Raw genomic sequence first — 21,112 nt, forward strand, 5'->3', positions numbered from 1 at the left:
AAATCGTGTCCATTCAAACAGCACATATTATGACATATTATGCTACATCTGGAACAGTCATGTTCTGACTGTGTCTTAGTTTCTGTTGTAAATAAACATTGGTGTTATCTCACAGCACAGTTCGGTAGATTTACTCGAATCTTAATCTGATTAGCCAGCTACTAGCTATTGAGATGATTTAGATATTTTCAATAACTAATCTCCCCTCTACTGGTAGCAAAAAGAATCCGCGCAGCGCACGAGGCAATGAACTCGTGAAACGGTGTTGGAATACACGGAGTTGTGGAAAACAAATAATGAGAAAGGGGCCAGCCGGATTGAAAGGACTTTTTCATTAACCTGTTCATGTTTTTCTTTCGTTCTCTTCGAGCAATTTCAGCATGAATGAATTGGAAAAATGCTGCATATAATATATCACCACTTGTAGAAAATGTGCACTGATTTATTGGTTATTTTCGAGCAATAAATAAAAAATGCCTCTTTGCTCGAGAGATCTCACGTTGGTTCCTTGTGGAACATAGAGTTTGCTTGTGAATTAAAATGATTTGTCAAAGAGAGTATTACTTGTACTCATAAACCGGAGCTATAAGAGCACATTCTTGCAAATTATCGCGATAATTATCACGATCGTTCTTAAATGTGCTCTCATGGTGCCGGTGTTTGAGTAAGAGCAATACTCTCTTCAAGAAAGTTGTAGTTCTACTTGAGGACTTTAAGTTCGTCATACAAAGTTGTCTAAAAATGAACTTACTATATGAGCTATCGGCTTGCGAAAAAAAATGAGCGTGAGTGATAATTTACATCCTTGGCTCCATTTGTCCCAAAACTAGCCTAAATCCGGTGATAATGAATAAAACGAAGACCAAACGGGATCTGAATATGTTAAGAGTCATACATAGGCTCGTCAAGAAAACATTTATGGGCCGAAAAAGAGTACACACCAGACTGATACTTTAATCCTCAGAAGAGGCGAAAAAAGATCATCAAGGCAGAAAAGATAAGAATACATCACTGTAAATCTGTATTAATGAATAAGGTTCAGTACCACTGAAAAGCACAACAGAACGTGAAATAGTTCATGGAACAACAAATTACTGGGGATTGAGAAGAACGCTTCTTGAGGCCAGTTTGATCCAAATGAAAATTACTTTGAATTGTGCTCAGAACGACTAAAGATCATTTCTAAAGGCCAAAAAGTGAATTAAAACCGATACGAAATCAAGCTGAAATTCTATAAAAACGAATATTAAGCTTGAAATGCAAAAAAAAACCTAATGTAATTTCCGAATGAAAATATTTTTAATGACAGAGAACATGGAAGAGAAAATATTTCCAAATTGAGCTAAATCTCACTGAAAACCAACTTTCAGGGCAAAATCTGACACCGTGTTTAGTTCAGTGTCTTTAATTACGACAGAAAATGTGGGAAAATTCATCAATCCCAAATTATTGAGAGCGGAAAAAACTCCTCCGAAGGCCAAGAAACATGAGAGAGAAGAAAAAAATCACTGATAATATTTTCAAAACGGCCGGAAACGCGGTAACATATATCTGAATACCCAGCTCAATGCCAGAAAAAAATACAATCTCAAATGATACCTTATAACAACACAAAAAATGCTTAAAATATCAAACGAAAACAATTTCGTTGATTGAAAGATATATCGCAATATAATATTTTCCTTGGTTTATTTTCTTCAAAACTCACCTATAAGGGGTGTCCACGATGCCACACCATGAAATTGCTCTAACTTTTTAACCGTTGGGTAGAATTTAATGAAAATTTGGGTGGATTTAGTTCATAGTGAATTATTTACATCCTGCAAGTTTTAAAGTCCTGTGATCAAAACTCGCGGAAAGGGAGGAAATGGAAAGAACAGCTCGTGCGTGATAAAATCTTGCGCATTCATCAAGAGAACAAGGATCTCTCGCATTGTTCCATCGCTAAAACGTTGGGAATCGCGAATACCACGGTGTCGCGAGTGATTAGGCGGTTCGAGGAACGATTGACCACCGATTGGAAGCCCAGAAGTGAAGGAAAAAGTATTCCGTACAACACCAAAAATCGCAACCGCGTAGTTGGGGCCTTCAACCGAAACCCGAACGCCTCCGTTCGGGATGTGGCTAAGAAGCTGCACCTAAGCCGAAGTTTTGTCCAGCAGGCCAAAACTAAGGCTGGACTTCGAACGTTCAAGGTACAAAAGGCCCCTAATCGCGACGAGAAGCAGAACAAGTCTGCCAAAACCCGTGCCAGGAAGTTGTACCTCAACATGCTGACGAAAGTTGAATGCTGCATCATGGACGACGAAACATATGTGAAGGCCGACTTCAAACAGATCCCTGGAAACCTGTTTTTCACGGCCAAGAATAAGTTCAGCGTTCCGGAGCATGTCCGCACTCAGAAGATGTCTAAATTTGCGAAGAAATTCCTGTTTTGGCAAGCCATCTGCACGCGCGGGAAGCGGAGTGCACCTTTCGTGACCCAGGACACGATGAACACCTGTCCGTCTGAAGGCCAACCACGTCCCAGCAATCTTCTGGCCGGATTTGGCCCCATGTCACTACTACAAGGACGTGCTGAAGTGGCATGCGGACAATAAGGTCGATTTCTTGCCGAAAATGTTCAACACTCCGGAGCTCCGCCCCATCGAAAAGTACAGGTTGTTTCTTCTCTCTACAACTCCTACAACTTTACTCTCATTCCATCTAAATTTGATTGGCAGTTTTTGCTACTAAACTAGTTTCTAATGCCATTTCTGTAATATTCAAATATTATATCAGTGGCCAGAAAGTTTTCTTTTTTGATAAAAAAATGTAAATTTTGGGAATATTGAAGAGAGAGTTACCTAAATCAATGACTGTCATGTAGCATAACGGGATTAGAAAAACGCTCACATGGCTCATTCTCAATGCCGGTTGGGTTGTAGTAGAGATAAGAATGCGGGCGAATATTGAAGAGAGAGAATAAAAGAGGACAACGTTAAAAAATGCTATCTTTACAATACCGCTTACCGTGCAATGCACGTGCTGTTTAAATAAACGGTTGCATAGTTCAGTCAATATTCAATGCAAGCACAACATTTGAATTGTTGTTAATCGCATGACATTCGAAGTCGACCTTTCGAATTTCGATTAGCGGTAGGTATGAAAAGCTTCGCCATCTCGAACAAAGTCCACATAAAAAATTCAGCTAAATCGTGTAGCACCATCTTTCCCAAAACCATATATAGTCACAAAACTCCATTCCCACAGACAGACAGCTATTCGGAACAACCTTCGGCTGCGTAGTTTGAAAAAGTACATTTTTCCAATAATCCTTCGCCGGAATAAACTGTTGATACTAGACACCTTGTTATCCGGGAGAAAAACAACAACCGCCGCATGAAATAAGATGGCAAGAATAGAAAAAAAATACTTTCTTTATGTTGATGCTATATGGCATCACCTGATATTTAATCTCAAAAATATTATTCCGAATAGGGTATTTATGAGCAATTGACAAATCACATAAGAGCGTTTCCAAGCCAAATGATGTATGGTTTAATATCGACAGTTTTTTTCATTGAATGTAACCTCGCACACGTACCTGATTTAGAAGACTCAAGAACAACTTCCCTAAAGGGCGCATGTGTGCATGTAGGGCCCAGCCTCTATTCAAAGCATTCTTGCTCAGAAACCAGTGGCTGCGCATGAAAACTGTCCGAGAACAAATTGTAAGGAACTAAGAAAGCCAAACAAAAAAAAAACGCAGCGAAAAAAAATATAATGACCAAATAGAATTCTTGACAAAAACCAAATTTCAATTAATAGTTAAAATACTATCCACAGGATACAAGATAAATTTTCACTTGGCGTTTCTTATTTTTTTAAATTGTTTTCCCGAGAAATTTAATCACAAATGGCTTGAAAAAAGGTTAATTATTTCATTCAGAATAATAAATGATAAGGTATTCAATATTCGAGTGGTCCAACATTACTTCCTTGTGGAACAATGTCTGTTTCTGACCACAAATAAGATGGAAAGATATGATTTGTGAATTTTAACCCGCAACAGCTTCTGCGTGATATCCAGGTGATGAATGTTGATTTCATTCAAGCAGAACTCCGCTTCCAACAGCCAAAAGGAAGAAGAGTATAAACAAAAGGGTGAGGCAAAGTGATTGACTTTCCAGAACCAAGTTTTTTTTTGTGGCTTCATTTGAGGCTCCGAACAATCCTTAACTTACCGGAAGTTGATTGGTTTTGTCTCTGATTGGTGCTTGAATTTTAGGTTTGTATGATATTTGTAAACGTGAAAGCCTACTTATTTGCATTTCCCTTTCTAGAGAGCGCAGCAATACTTTATTAATGCACTACATTACACCAAAGTGTAATATTTAGGATGTTAAACAACTTTGCCAAAGACACCTAAGAGCTAGGATGTCCCTCAAAAAAAGAACCGTTCAAAGTTTAGTATGTCGAATTAAAACTATAAATTTTAAAAAATTAAAAATTTTGAAGCAGGTCGTTTTTTGAACAACACCATTACAGAAAGTGTTACTCTAAGGGCTAGATAAAAACTGTGGGTATAAAATAATTCGATAAAAAACAAACCCATAGTTATATTTTGAGTATGATCGAAGCGGAACAAAATCGGATAGGACTTTTTAAATGGAATTGATGTATAAATAAATAAAAAATAAATGAATAAATAACTGAATGAATAAATAGACAAAAAATAAATAAACAAAGGGACTAAACCCACGAACCATTGACTCATTTTTACGGACAGTCTCAGTTCCATTGAGGCTCTCCGACCGATGTAAGATGTTAAGCACTCTCCGTATTTCCTGGGGAAAATACGGGAACATTTGAGTGTTTTATCCGAAAAATCTTCTCAGATTACCTTAGTGTAGATCCCTTCTCACTGCTCGATACCGGGCACTGAGAAAGCGGACTCTTTGGCTAAGGTGGGCGCAACAAACAGTGGAATCTATGAAAGACCAATTGCTTTTAAAGAATGGTATGCACTTGTACGTCAGCATACGATCATCAGTTGTCAAAATTTTTGGACCAGAGGGGAACTGGGAAGGTGATTACGTTCAATTATATCCAAGGTATCGACGATTCCGTGGTTCAAGGGATTGGATGTAGGTCGAGAAGGTTATCACGACATAGAGCATTTGGTCATGCCCTGTACACCGTGACGCCAGATCTAATTTGATGATTCAATTGATAGAATTGTAATTGATTCGTGTTGTCTTGGCGAGCCGTGACCTACCCTACATGTCCCTCGTATACGTTTTCCTGAAATCCATCCATGCCCCACTCTAGTCCCATTCCCTTCCGCCTACATCCAACAAAACGGCAAGAACACACTTAGACCTCGGATTTGGAACCAGCAACCAGACCCTGCACGAATCCAACAAGGCCCGAGGAATACAAGTCTTCTATGATTCCTGGCTCAGTGGAACGTCAAAATAGCCAGTAAACAAAGAACCAGCAAATAAAAACCAACATGTTAATTTCAATTCTAGAATTGAATTTAGCTCGTAGTCGGCAGCAAGGATACCTTAGATATCTTAGAAATTAAGACACTAGAATTAACTGGCGCCGTTAAACATTTTTTTGTATTGTGTCAAATATTGTTGTGATAAAAAGGGGACTAAAGAATAAGGTAAATGTGCTAAAAGTAGAGTAAATCGGCTAAGTAGGTAGATTATATGTAAAATGAATTAGTTATAAGGCAAATAATACAATTCTTAGGTAAAGGGATTGAAATTGAGCTGAGTAAAATATGGCATTCATATTTTTTTCCACATATTTTGATGTCATAAATATGATAAATTATTTGAAAGTGAAAAACCTAAATTAATCCACCTAGCGGTCAGACCCAGCCTTTCTCATTCAAACTTATTATTTGTAAAAATAGATTTACATGAACGCTTCAGTCCAATAAATGTGTATTTACTTTTTGGGTTCCGAAATAATGATGTTGTAATAGAAGTATAAAATATGAAATTTGACGTAATGTCAATGCTCAAGAAATAGCGAAATAAAAGTAATGATACTTAATTTCGAACGATTCAATCACGAGCGATACCGCGAACATTCAAATGGTACGATACCACATTTAAATTATATTGTGGCCACATATACTGATCATAGCAGGTATAGTTTTAAATAGCCTTTGAATTTGTTTTCTTTCCATAACTTTTGAACCACATATCAAATTGTTATTAAGTTTGTTATTTGTAAGTTTGAGAGATGACTCGTTCGTATGACACTAGTTATGTTTAAATAAGTCGTGTAATCTTTGAGATAATAGAATTTCGTTGTTTTATTAACAATTTAATACATAACGGTTGCCTGGTTCGATTAAAATCAAATGAAATGGGAACGTATAGGGCAGCCAAACTTTGAAACCACGTGTTAAATCATAATTCATCAATTACCCCTTAACTAGCCCGTTCATCTGATAATACGATTGATCAAATCGGTTGTGTACTGTCTGAGATAATTAAGTTTCGTGATTTTCACAATTCGGTACATTACAGACGAAGTTACAGTTCGATTACAGTAAAATTCAATAGAGTGCTATGAGTCAGCTAGACCTTTCATTTGACACTGATTTCGTGAAAATCGGTGCAGCTATCTCTGAGAAAAGTGAGTGAGTTCAAGTAGTTTTCAGAATATGTTTCTTTTTAAAGCTGGATTTCACATTTTTCAACATAACAGGCAAAGTAATAGTCCGATTGCAAAAAAAAATCAATAGGGTCTTATGGGGTAATTAGACCTTCCAAATGACACTGATTTTGTGGAAATCGGTTCAGCCATCTCTGAGAAACATGAGTAAGATTAAACACTCTCCAGAACACGTTTCTTTAAATAACTTGTGAACCACAAGTTTAATCTTCATGAAACCCAAAAGTTAAGAGTTTTTTAAGTAGCTCGTTCATATAAAACCAATTTTGTTAAAATCGGTTGAGTAGTTTCTGAGATAATTTTTGACATAACCTTCTAACTAAACTAACAATTTTTGAACATAACCTTCTAACTAAAAATCCGATTGCAATGAAATTCAATAGGGTCTTATGGAGCAACTAGACCTCTCATTTGCGATTAATTCCATGAAGATCGGTCCAGCCATCTCTGAGAAAATCGAGTGAGATTGGGAGAGCGTTACACACACACACACACACACACACATACACACACACATACAGAAAATGCTCAGCTCGTCAAACTAAGTCGATTGATATACGAGATTCGACCCTTTGGAGCACTTTTATACCTTTGGTTTTTCCAGTGATTGCTATACCTTTCTAGGAGAAAGGCAAAAAGGTATAAAAATCAAACGGATTGAGAAGAGTTGAAACCGTAGACGTAAAAGAGCTTAAACGATATAAGTAATAAAAATCGAGAAATGTCAAACTAAACCTAAAAACAAAAATTCATTAAGAATGGTGAGAATAGTTATTATGTAGGGTATCGGTTCTATTTTCGTCAGGTTTTATCTATTATCGTCCGGGAGGTCAATGAAGTCAAAGAGAACTAATCTTTTGTAGGAAGGTGCTCTGCGTTATGAAGAACAATTAAGCAAGAAATTAACGATCTTGGACATCATTTATCCCTTTGACGATAATAAGTAAAACCTGACGATAATAGGGCCGATATCCTATCTTGTGAACAAAAGATTTCAATGAGTTTGAAATAAATGTTTGTATTGTGATCAGAGCTGCGGAAAGTCAATATCATACTACTGACATTACGCCAAAATGATGCAACACCAGAATCAGCCAACTACGATGCATGGTTCATTACAAAAGAGCTTGCGATGTTACAATGATTCTCTTAGCGTCAACTCTCACTCTCATTTTTTTCTTTCTATATTTCTCGATCATTCGGGTATGGCTGTACTGAGATTGAACCAGCAGAAATATCAAGTTCATTTTGACAGCATGATGTTATGAGGATATCAAACATAAAATCAATGATTTTTCTTCAATTGATATGTATGATATTGATATATGGTCGGCGTGCGATCAGACCGAACTAAACGCCGTTTTCTCAGATTGAGTTATTGACACCCAGTGGATATGAGAAGTAATAATCTATCTATTATGAAGTAACGAATCGTTTGAGCATTTGATAACGATATTATAACAAAAGTTCTCTGTAACAGCTTGTACACAGCAATTGCGGCGGTAAATGTTTTTCAACGCTTGGTTCGGTTTGGCTGCACGCCGACTAGAAGCATTGCCAATAAACAACTATTACTTCGTTTTGTAACTGAGCGTATTTTAGTTTGGTACATTTTGAATCTGTATTATCATTTTTTTTTCTTAGTAGAGAATATGCTTCTTCATAACACCAATTGTAATAAAAAAAATTCTATTAATGTTTTTCAAATGATCTCATATCTGAAAAATAATATTGCATTTTCATTTGTTTTTTGACAGCAAGAGTTCATTAATTTCATTCTTGAATATTTTGCTTGTTGTAGGTTAAACTAAAGACAGTGTTAGTTCGCGGCAAAAAATGAATCGCGGGTGGCAAAACAGGAAAATTTTAAATATGTATGGGTATGTATATTTATATACAGATCCTGTTAAATTTTGGCACGGTTCAACTTTGAAACTGTTCAATTTCGGTTCGGAACGGTTTTGCTTCTCCTAGTTTTCATTCATATTTTCTTTTAACGAAGAGGATGGCCGGAGTTAATCGATTGGTTTCGGATATATGGCCGGAACATGTTTCAGTAACATGGTAACGATGATTAAAGCAGTGCTTAGAAGTGCTTAAAATCCTACCATGCCTCTCATTGTAAAATGTAAAAATGCGGACCTGTTCCGGTTGTGTTCCGAATACTCGGGGTTGTTGTGGCAGCCCACCAAGCGACACCTATAACCACTGGTTTGAAATTATAAACCTAGTTCATTGTGGCCATATCTTGAGTTGGGATCGTCACGGAACGCAAAGCAGATCAAATTTAAAAAATCCTGATAGCAACAAACTTCAAGCTGGCACTGACATAATCACGCTACTAAAACGATTTTTGATATTCCAAAAATCACCTTGATTTGCATTGCAGTGATATTTCCCAGTGAACTCTGTATATTCACGACGATTGACAATGAGAACCCGAAAATGGCAACAAAAGAGACAAGATATTGAATCACTTGTCGGATCTCCACGCTTACTGTGATGGTTGCTGGCTATTCAAGAGAGAAAGAAACGAGTGCGATGATATTTTCTCTCTCGTCATAGTCAGCATGTTGCTAGGATTAATCGCAGCTCTGATTGTGATTCAGCAACTCCATGCAAAAAGGGCTATTCGAAATTTCTTTTGCTTCGATACTCAAAACCACTATAGTTGTTTTTATCGAAACATTTAAGACTCATAGGTATTTGTTTGTTTGGCCCTTAGGGTGACATAATTTGAAAATTAATTATTTTTAAATACTTGTAACTTTGAGGCCGTTTCGCCGAGTTTGAATCTTTTGGCCTCAAATTGAAGGTGAAATATGGGGTTTTCCAGGAAAGAAATACAACTGTGCTTCAAAAAACAAAAAATATACGAAAAGTATGATGCAGACCGTTTTTTGATGTTTTGGAGTGTTGGAGACGTAAAGGACCCTATCGTTCAATTTGTTTTTCTAGATTCTTCAGAAAGTTTAACATTGAATACGCAAGGTTTACAGCCCTAAGAGTTGTTTGAAATAGTGACGTGAAACTAAGCCCTGCAGTGTAATTAGATTCAAAGTTTACTGAGTCCGCAGACAGAATCAATTCGTTTATTCAGTGACTTAGGGGAACTGCTCCATTATTCATCTCATTAAGCCTATATTCACGAAGAATGCACTGATTCAACAACAAATTTTCATGAAATCATTGAGCAAATAAACAAAATACGCTTATGTGCTCTTATAGAATCGTTCAATATTGTATATTTAGTAAACTTGACTAGATTTATCCTGAATTTTGTAAAACAAACCATTTTGCACAACGCTTCCATATCCATCTCAAAACTTAAATCACTGCTCAATTATTCATCTCACGAAGCCCCCATATTCATTACACTGTTAACCATAAATGAATCACATTCATCATGAACGTAGCCGCAGACTGTCGTAGTAGGTTACCTAGATATCCGCTGTAGTTGTTTACGTGCAAATATGGTAACCTAGGTAACCACTGCAGTGCTGTCCATTTATGTCAATTATTTCGGAATAATTCAACATTTTCAGTATGTTTTGTACGTATTAACAGAAACCGATTTGGCAACTTTTTATTTTCTTCAAGGCAGTGAAAACAGATGAAAATACATACAGATAAAATTTAAGAATTGTAGAAATTCACCTCATATATTTCTGCTAATTCAAGCTGGTTTTGGGGAATTTGAGGTGAACGTTTCAAAGATTAAAGTATTCTTAGTGTAGTGAGTGATTTTGTTTAGCGATTAAACTAAAAAATAGTCCGCTAGTGATGAGAAAAACTTTGGTTGGCTGCTGAACGAGTCCCGTTGTAGCCGTACAGAGCAATGCGCGGATTTTGTTTTCTGAGGTAGGTGATTGAATTAAATGAGTTTTCGAGTGCAGATGCCTGACTGTTATATCAAATTTAGAGCTTTTAAGTGAGTTTTTGAGGTTTCTACTTAATGAGAAATCTAAAGTGAACTAAGAAGAATCCATTCCATGGATTAGCAGATTGGTTTAAGAAGAAAGTATGCGTTTTTTTCCTATTTTCAATTGTATTTACATGTTGAATGAGATGAATATACGGGCTGAGATGAATAATGGAGCAGTTCCCCTACGTAATTTTATTCACGGCTTTCCCTCAAAACCTTCTATTAAAAATAAACTTAAAACCACTCGAGTAAATTTCGTGTACACTCGGCGATATTGTGCCCATAGTATTTTTTTTTTGTTCTAACAACATTTTTTTTGTTTCGATACAGGTGTGTCGTTGCTGTTAAGTAAGCACAAGATATTTTCCTCATGAACCTCCAAAATCCAACCAAATCTCTCAAATCCGAAAATACTTACGTCATCATAATGACTGGTTTTGTTTTATTTTACTATAGAATCAACTATGATAATAATTTCGCCGCCTCTACATAGGCTCACTAAACATCAGAAGATATGCCAAACAAAATTATTGACAAGTTCCAGCAACGAAATCGTAGCAAACAACAATTACAACGAAGTTAAAATTTAAAAAGCCTCACTTTTGTTTTTTGATAGACAAGCTAATATACGTATATTATTTGTTACGTTAAAATTAAGAAAAATCATCTAGCAATGTTGAAATGTAAGAAAAAAAGATTCTGAATAAATCTTAGTAAATGGACAAAAAAAAATTACAAGCAATCGCCGGCCCTCACTCTTCGATAATTTTGAAAATTTTGGAATTTATTCTTTCAATATTATGTCGATCATGATTTAGTGAATATCGAAAATAAAATGAAATAAAAATAATTTATAACTACTGACCGTTGCAAAATTGTTCAATTCTTGGTGAGTAATTCATGCTTTTCATGGTAACCATATTCTTGAGATAAACTTTCAATCGCCATTAGCAGTACCATTGCACTTTTTCTTTCATTGCACGCGAATAGAAGTCGCGTACCGCTGCAATGGTAAACGACGAGTGACCAGCGGCACTCTGCTACACATATACTGTACGGTACTGTTGCTTTTTTCAGCATGTTTTCTTTCAAGACATCAGTTTTTATTACCCTCCAACGACAGGTTTAGAAATTATTCAAGAAAATAGGCTGTTTCAAACTTTTCGAAAATCCTTCATCTTCGAGACATCAAATTAGTCTAGGTTCATGGAAGCAAACATAAATTGACCTATTTGGACGGGGAGACTCTGTCAATATTTTTCGATATTGATACAGAGAATATCACAGGGAATAGTTGGTGTCTTTTCACTGATCACTGATCAGACCGGTAGTCCTCTACGGCTATAAGACATAGATTATGCTTTCGGAGGACCAGACCTTTGACCAGGTCTTTGAGAGAAAGGTGTTGCGTACCACGAACTGCAGAAGCTGCTTGGGAAGCCATCTATCGTTCGGCATGTCGTAAGGATGTCGGACGACAGCCCGGTAAGGATGGTTCTTGAAACCAATTCGTCAGGGATAAGACGAAGAGATGCACACCGGGCAAGGTGAATTGATCAGATGTAAAACGATCTTCGGATCCTATGCAGACTACAGAGATAGCGAAATCATGGACCGAGTGAAATGAAGACGGCTCTTACGTGTAGCAAGGGACTGTTTGGTAAGGTAAGTAAGTGGGCCAAAATGTATGAACAATAGAAAGACCACTTTCGTAAGCTGAGCCCAGCTGAGTTTGAAAGTTTTAGGGACTGGCCAAACAATTCCTTAATTGCAAAAGTTCACACCGTTGGACAACATAATTCCATTCCCCCAACAACAAAAAAATCAATTCCTTTTGTTCCTCAAGGCCGTTGACTCCACTGATCATATCGTCTATTTAAAAATATTTGGCAAACAACAGCAGCAGCTTCAGTGTATGCAGTGCTTCCAATTTTAGCAAGGTGTTGAGGCCATTTAGTAGCTAGATAGGGTGCAGCAAAGGTTCCATATATACGTCATTCAGTGAGATGCCAGTGTCCGTTTTACAGGAGGCATTGAATATGACGCGGAGTTTCGTAGTGATATCTTCTTCCATTGGCTCCATGTGATTCAAGCTCTGATATTCGTCAATGGTTCGCTAGGAGACGACGCTCCAGTGAAACAAAGCGTCATTTGGCAATTTCATATAAATTTCCCAATAGTGGAAGAACATATGGCTTCTTTGGAAGGACCACAATAAAGTGACCTGTTCCATCCCTGTTTGTAGTATCCGCGAAGTGTGCTTCACAAGTTGTCTCTTAGGTCGATATGATACTGGAGGAGTAGCTAGTTCCCAGTAGTAACTAGTTCCCAAAATTTGGCAAACTGCTTCACATTTGATTCTAGGTTAAAAATAGACTGATTTTCTGTTGGTCGGTCTGAGTAACGAGCGGGATTAAGGGAATACAACAATTTCTATAGCTTCAATTACCTTTTTCGCATCCTTGGACAATGGCTCTACAAATTAGGAGAATTTATCGATATCAAATAGTTGAGGATTAGGGTCAATCAAATTTTTTAATTTATCCCGAAAAGTAAGCTACTCCGTGAGAGAACCATCGGGAGTGGAAAGTTTTACTTCAGGAAGCTTTATTTTAGAAACGGCTAGCTCGGCATTGCAAACGTTCATAGACGTGGAGGGATTAACCAGTTGCTGGGTTGGCGGAGTAGGATTGACTGTACGTTAAAATTTTAAATCAATTTCCGTAAATCTGTTTGTAAAAGTTGTACAAGATTTGTAAGTTTTCGTACTCACGTCCGACGAAAATATAACAATTTCAGTACTTTTCATAATAGTTTCTTTTCCCAAGTAACAAAATAGGTTATATCTAAGTTTTTTAGTGCTAAATAAAACCAAAACATAAAACCTTCAATGCCGACCACGCGGCTATAACAACCTATTAACAACAGCTATATACATGTGTCATGGCTAGTTGGCCCAGGTTTATTGCAGTCATGAAAACTCCATATGCGCTCCATCATAGGACCAGATGTTTTTACAGGCTGATTTGCTGTTCATAGAATGGCCACGAAATTTTAACTGAGATATATTCTCCATATTAAATGTGAAGTAATAAATTTTATCTTGGTTTCATCCTCAATGACAACATTATATTCGGACAGTGTCGTAAAAAACAGAAATGTGTGAGTTTTCTTTCTATATTGATTGATTATTATTGTCATTTAAATCATTTTCGTGCATGTAAAAACACATGCCGTGAATTATTTATGGTAAAACCTACCACGAATTCACCTTAATTACCGCTCGCCGCAGTAATTCTGTTGAAAATTACTATTTAATCAAAATTTAGTTCCTCTGAACTGAGGTGATGATTGAATAAATGCCACGATTTGTCATTTCTTGTTAATTGTATGACTTTATCTATCATTTGAATTTCAAAACTACTCTGTGTGGTGATGTTGTAAAATAAAATGCTGAATTGGGACTGAATTTCAAAATGCATTTTTCACTTAAGGTGACATGTTGTTTTCGGAAAACCCTCGAACGCTTCCAAAATCCCTCATCATAACTGATTCTCTTAGTTTGATCAGAACATAGCGTATACTAAACCCATCACTATCACGGTTTTCATCTGTCTAAGTTACGATCATCAGGTTTTATTTTAGCCACCATTATAGTATGCAGGTTTTACCTTTGTTATACTAAACAAAGCTTATAAAATCGGTCGAAAAACGCAAAATAGATCCAAGATCCGGAGGGCCGAACCGTATATACCATTCGACTCAGCTCGACAAACTGAGCAATGTCTGTTCGTGTGTATGTGTGTGTGTATGTGTGTGTATGTGTGTGTGTGTATGTATGTTGTCTGTATGTATGTGTCGCAAAATACTAACGCACCTTTCTTATAGAACGCAATATCCGATTTTGATGATCTTATATGCTAATGAGAGCTACTGTGCTTCCCCAGAATGCTACCGAGTGGATTTTTGATTAGTGGCTTAGATTTCGAGATATTGATCGAAGAGTATTTTTTTACATAGGATATTTAACTTTGAACACAACATGAATCTGTTGAGGGTCAAGTCTTGTATACCAATCGGCTCAGTTCAACTAAATGAACACTGGCTGTATGTATGTGTATGTGTGTATGTACGTGTATAGTTGTAAAAATGTTGTTTATCTGTGTGGTATATCAAAATGGAACAAAGAAAAACAAGAAAAAATCCCACCTTTCTTACAGAACGCATTATCCGATTCTGGTGTATACAAGTGCAAATGGAAGCTCCCAAGCTCTTAAAAAATCATACTGAGCGAGTTTTTTTATTAGTTGCTTGAATGTTAGAACATTTAAATCATCAATTTTGGATCATTTCTGTCTCTATCTTTCTTTTTTTTCTATCTCCCCTTCTTTCTTTTTCTCTCGCTCTCTTTTTTTTCAACCGCTTTTCATTTCTCAAAAGAAACTAAGAGTAAAAGATATCTTTGCTGTGTTTCATACTCTGTGTAGTGCGTCCTAACTGAACTATATTTCAGAGGGAACCAGAATGCTTATTTAAGTCCGCTCCTTACTCACCTGATACACTACGCTTTTGTGTGTTATGAATATTGCTTTCTAATATAAAAGTCAGTGCAAACAGAGTATCCATGTTATCCCACTTCTCGTTGTAGCAGCAAGTTTTATAAAGTTCTGAAATTGTTTTGGATTTTACCATACAGCCTAGGCCTTGAAAAAGAGTAACGTTCTCGAATACACTTTAAAAAGCCAGAATCCTTAAGTCTTGCGAAAAACCTTCATTTTCAAATCATACATGTGGAATAGAATTAAACTGACAACTTGCGAAAGTAGTTATATGAATTTCAATGAAATCTATTAGCATTTGATCCTCACAGATTTTATCAAGATTTTTGTTGATTTCTTGAAAAAATCACACGTATGATTCAAGTAACTTTTATACGGTAACGGTAACGGTAACAAAGCATTCAACGCGTTCCTGTATAATTCTGAACTATAATTTCTTGAGAGCAAGTTTGTTGAACTTTGCTGCAAATCGTAGGAAATATTCGATGCTAATTCACGATCTACAATCACTATGTTCTTTTCTAGATTGTGTGATTTTTAAAAACGAAGCCATTGTGGTATTTTAGCTTGGATTATGAGGAATTATATCAATAGTATTGCAATGAACTGACAAACATATTTGCTGTTCTAGAATGGAATCTGCATCATTGTTATCTTTATTGTTTCTGGGCGTTCGGTTATGTCAAAAATTCATAAACTGTTTCTATCCCAGGCAACTTGAAAAATGGTTTGGGGTCGAAAAAACATATTCAATGATCGTATTTGGTTCATCCTCTGGAAAACTATCTTTAAAATTAAATTTTAAACGATTTATGGTTTACTGGAATAATAAGTTTATGTGTAGTAATTGTTAGTATAAAAAAGGTTTCTGCACTGCTAGGTGGATTAATTCAGGTTTTTAGTTTTATTTTGCCATCAGAGGGACTCTCATACAACTTAATGCATATGACGGTTGGCATAGGATGGCTGTTAAGAATACTTGCGGATCATATTTTGTGGCTATCAAATAAAACCAAATTATAATAAAAGATTTTAATGTAAGTTAACATAAAACGAAAACAAAACAGTCTTAAGTCTTTGAAGCATTTCGATTGTTACTTGGGTTATGAATAGAGCCATAAACTCTATTTAAACAGATATGTTACTAAGCGTTATGCAGAAACGTTGACCGACCCATCGTGGAATGCGGCGATCTGTTGCAAGCAAACGGGTTATCTTCTCATTTGCTCGAATTGCTCCTTCGTGCATACAATTTTGTACGACTTGAGAATATTCTTTAAAAAATCGGCCGTAAAACTCGAAATCGATCTTATCACAAAATCTACCCGTGGATTGAAAACAAAAATCGATTATCGTGGTCTATAGCCACCCTTCAGACGAGAAATCCTTTGTTTTGTTCCACCCTGCGTTCCTAGCTCCCACATTCCTCTTTCGGAATCCTTTTGTCGTCCGTTTCGGTTGGACGAACGATTGTTTGAAATACAACAAAAAAGCGAAAAACCGCGAAACATGCGTATGGTACGTACGTTTGTAGGGAAAAAAGCATCCCGATTAAACGAACGTGAACGTTTATGAAAAGGTCGACGAAGGAACGGAAAACCTCTTGAATGCATTCATGTATTTAGCGCTCGATACACTCGCGGGAACAATGATGCTGCGATAGCAGTGGGCAGGCTAGCGACCCTAGCTGCCGCAAAACAGGGAACAGAGAAAGAGAGAGAGAACGAATCTTTTGTCCGCTGAAGATGCTCTTCGTCTGTACTTGTTTCATCCTTGCACCAGGAGGAGACCGCGGCCAGTTTCGAGTGGCCAATCCACTCTTCACGTCACGCGGTAATCAAGTGCCTTTAAAGTAGCAAATTTTTCTGATGACTATGAAAATTTGTGCTATTGATTTTTCTTCTCGTTGTTTCCGTTCCCGTCCACCGTCTAGTTCGAGAGCACAAATTCTACTCCACATCCGAAGGGCACTCGCGTGAGTGCCATTCGAGCTCGAGAGAGTGAGTTCCGATAATTGCGTTCTTTGCAGGAATCAATTCTATGAAAGTCGGTGTGAATTCTGCGTTAACCGGGAATGAACCGGAAAGCAGAGCAGCGTTTATGTTGAGGAAGGCTACCGTTTCGGAAAGCTGTGCAAAACTCGAGAAGAGTGTTCCCGCAGAACCTGTAACAGCGGAGGGTAGAAAATATCGATTTTCGTATCCTGCAGCCGAGTTTAAAGTTTGCGATCGAACAACTTTACAGCCGAAGTATGGTGTGAATAATGAGGCGCTTGAAACGATATTTAAAATTATACTTTTTCGTGTCATATTTCATTTATCAGCAAAATAAGGGATTTCACGCTTATTATTATGTTAATTAGTTTTTATTAGTTTCAGAAAAAAACCACATAACATTAATTCAATGAAAGAATAATAACTCATTGAAAGATAGACACTTTTTAGGTTTCGAATCTCTAAATCTTTGTTCTAGGACCTTGGATTCTACATATTGAATCAAGGCTCTAGCTTTCATTTTGGGAGAGTTTGGGATTCAGTATTGAGAAATTAAGATTAAAGATTTATATTTTGGGATGGTTCTCCAGGATTTAGGATTTAGCATGTAGGATTTATTATTTTGTATTAAGGATCTATGATTTACGGTAATAATTCCAGCGATTAAATGCAGGATCGTTATCCAAATTCAACTGCGTTTGATTGTGAAAAAGCAAAAAAATAACTTCCCTGACCGAAAACACATCATAATAAATCATCACATCAATCCCAGCCACGGATCATCATAAAATCCTCCCCCGATTCCTACCCTTTCATAGGGCAAATCCCGGTGCTGCACACGTTGTTCACTCCAGAGGGATGCAAACTGCATCAACAAAACGAACACGGAGACCCTTCCGGAAAGTGTACGGACGACTGCTAAATTGCACTTGCATTTCCCAGAGCGCAACATACACACACACACGGGACCACCGAGCAAGGGCGAGGATAACATTTCAACATAAACGACACGCTCGACTCGACAGCGCAACAGCAGAGACTAATGAAATCACCACATGGCAAGCCCCTGAACTGAAATGGTTTTCCTTCCCCCCCTGGACAAAGCGGCTAGCATCTGACATGGGACGCGTGGCACGTTTCTGATTCCCTGACATTCAAGTTGAAGGTCATTGATTATATTTATTAATACTTTCCCACCCACCGCTGCTGGGATGCTGGAATAGGAGGAAACTAAAAACCAGGGGATGTCAAGTTAAAGTCACACATTTATTGATAGCACGGAACAATGCGATCAACGCTTGCATTCAGTCGCCTGCTTACAGCACTTGGCAGGACAAGCTTTTGCGTAGCATTCGAAACCGGAATCGAAGCACCGGGCACAGTACGGGTGGCACTCCTTTGGGAAGTTTCCTTTACTATTAGCTTTACTGCAATGCACACCAGAAAAGGCTCCCAAGATCAGCAACGGCAGCAGCAGTAGTAATATTCGGGCCATGTTCACTATCACGCGGTATTTAATCGACTGAAAATGCGACCCACACGGAAAAGTTTTTATAGGACATCTTATCAGCATTTAAAATTAAATCGCTTATCCTGTTAACCGTGTCGATAAAGGCTAGGGTAGCAAATTCCACTGTAAATCTTCTTAAAATATTTAAACGCGAAATAATCGCTTTCAAAAATATATGAGGCCTAAAATTATTTGAAATTTGAATTTAAGTTTAAATTTGAAATAGTTTTTATTATATTATACATGACAGAAATAAGAGAGGGGACGTTTGGTTTTTGCTACGAAAGTACCTCAAGTAGTAATATTATATTCATATCAGCAATTGACGATCGATCTGCTATTTTCAGTTGTCCATAGTATTCCTCATTCCTTAATTTGATTTTCGATATAAGTACAGCTTCGTTTCTCGACTCTCAAGTTTCGACTTTCAAGTCTTCACTTCCATGTTTAGGACTTTGAATTTTGGAATTCAAATTTTAGGTTTGTTATTCGACACCAAAATTTTGGATCTTGGATGTTGAATCTTAGAATTTCAACCACAGAATTTTATTCTTGTATGGTGAACTTTGGATTTCGAGTTTCGAGCGAAATATAGATCTTAGAAACTGGGATCAGATCTCAATTTTTTGCTCCTGGATTTTCAATCCAAAATTTTTATCCCGGAGTTCAATGTTGTGCATGTTGGATTTTCTATTCCGGGTTTCAAGTTAGTAACACTAGAATTGGAATTTTTGATATATTATTTTTCTTAAAAGTTCAACTATCGATATTTTATTAAAAAATTATTTATATTTTCATTTTTATTTCAGTATAAATTTCAGATTAGTTCTAACTATTTTTAATTTGTTTTGTGGGTTGAAGTTTTGATTATTGAATCAAGGCTGAATCGGTTAGATTTATTTCGAAATGGTTATGCATTTTTTATTTAAAAATTTCGGTTGTTAGATTTATAATATTAGCATTTAATTTTTGTGTGTAAGATTTTTAAGGTTTGTTCATTGGAATTTCATTTTAGAACTTGTATTCTAGGGCCTCAATCTTGGACTTTGAATTAAGTATCTTCAAATGCTTGTTCCAAGCATTTTGGATTACAGATGTATATGCCTTTTTTTCTGCCGGATTTAAGCTCTTCGGAATCATCGTCCACAGTGTGATTCTAAACACCACCAGAAGACGTTTGTCAGTTGACTAGCATGGTTTTATTTCGGGTCGTTCTGTGTTGACTAACTTGATCGAATTCACTAAATCGCAAATTAACGCTGTGTATACAGATTTTAAGGCTTTTGACACAGTATATCAGCGAATTCTTTTCCATAAGCTTTCTAAACTTGGTATATCTGAGAGACTTATTTCTTGGCTGAGCTCGTATCTGCATATTAAGCTGGATTCCACAGTTTCATGGTCATTTGGCAACACTCCTGGAGTCTCTTAAAGCAGTAAACTGGGTCCACTGGTGTTTATTTAATACTTCAATGACATTGTCATTTAGCTAGATGCCGGTTGCGTATTGGTTTATACCGACGATCTGAAGATCTACAGACACAAGCTCACAATGAGTATCGCTAAATCTGTTAATTACCAGATAAATGGACATTTTTGGCGATTCTGAGCTTAATTTTGGATCATTTTTTATTTTGGCCTTTTCTGGCCTTTAGAAGGGTTTTTCGGCCATACTGAGCTCAATTTGAGATTATTTTATATGTTGGCCTTTTCTGGTCTTTAGAAGGGAATTTTAGCCATTCTAAGCTTAATTTCGGATCATTTTTTATTTTGGCCTTTAGAAGGGTTTTTCGGCCTTTCTGAGCTCAATTTGAGGTCATTTTCTATTTTGGCCTTTTCTGGCCTGTAAAAAGGTTTTTCGGCCGTTATGAGCTCAGTTTGGGATTATTTTATATGTTGGCCTTTTCTGGCCTTTAGAAGGGTTTTTCGGCCATTCTGACCTCAATTCGAGATCATTTTCTATTTTGGCCTTTTCTGGTCTTTAGAAGGGGTTTTCGGCCATTCTGAGCTCAATTTGGTATCATTTTCTATTTAGGCCTTTTCTGGCCTTTAGAAGGGTTTTTTAGCCATTCTAAGCTCAATTTGGGATCATTTTCTATTTAGGCCTTTTCTGGTCTTTAGAAGGGGTTTTCGGCCATTCTGAGCTCAATTTGGGATCATTTTCTATTTAGGCCCTTGCTGGTCTTTAGAAAGGTTTTTCGGCCATTCTGAGCTTATATTGGGATCATTTTCTATTTAGGCCTTTTCTGGCCTTTAGAAGGGTTTTTCGGCCAATCTGAGCTCAATTTGGGATAATTTTCTATTTTGGCCTTTTCTGGCTTTAGAAGGGTTTTTCGGCCATTCTGAGCTCAATTTGGTATCATTTTATATAGGCCTTTTCAGGCCTTTAGAAGGGTTTTTCGTCCAGTCTGAGCTCAGTTTGGGATCATTTTCTATTTTG

The 21,112-nt window shown here is 36.9% G+C and overlaps 1 protein-coding gene across 7 annotated transcripts in view; it reads right to left on the reverse strand.

Annotated features, from left to right (window-relative positions):
* Positions 1-21,112, reverse strand: part of LOC129721463 (proton channel OtopLc) — a 163,728-nt gene that overhangs the window by 47,429 nt on the left and 95,187 nt on the right. The gene's annotated exons all lie outside the window — the stretch shown is intronic.

This window comes from Wyeomyia smithii, chromosome 1, assembly GCF_029784165.1.
Source record: "Wyeomyia smithii strain HCP4-BCI-WySm-NY-G18 chromosome 1, ASM2978416v1, whole genome shotgun sequence".
In the NCBI taxonomy this organism is placed as follows: domain Eukaryota; kingdom Metazoa; phylum Arthropoda; class Insecta; order Diptera; family Culicidae; genus Wyeomyia; species Wyeomyia smithii.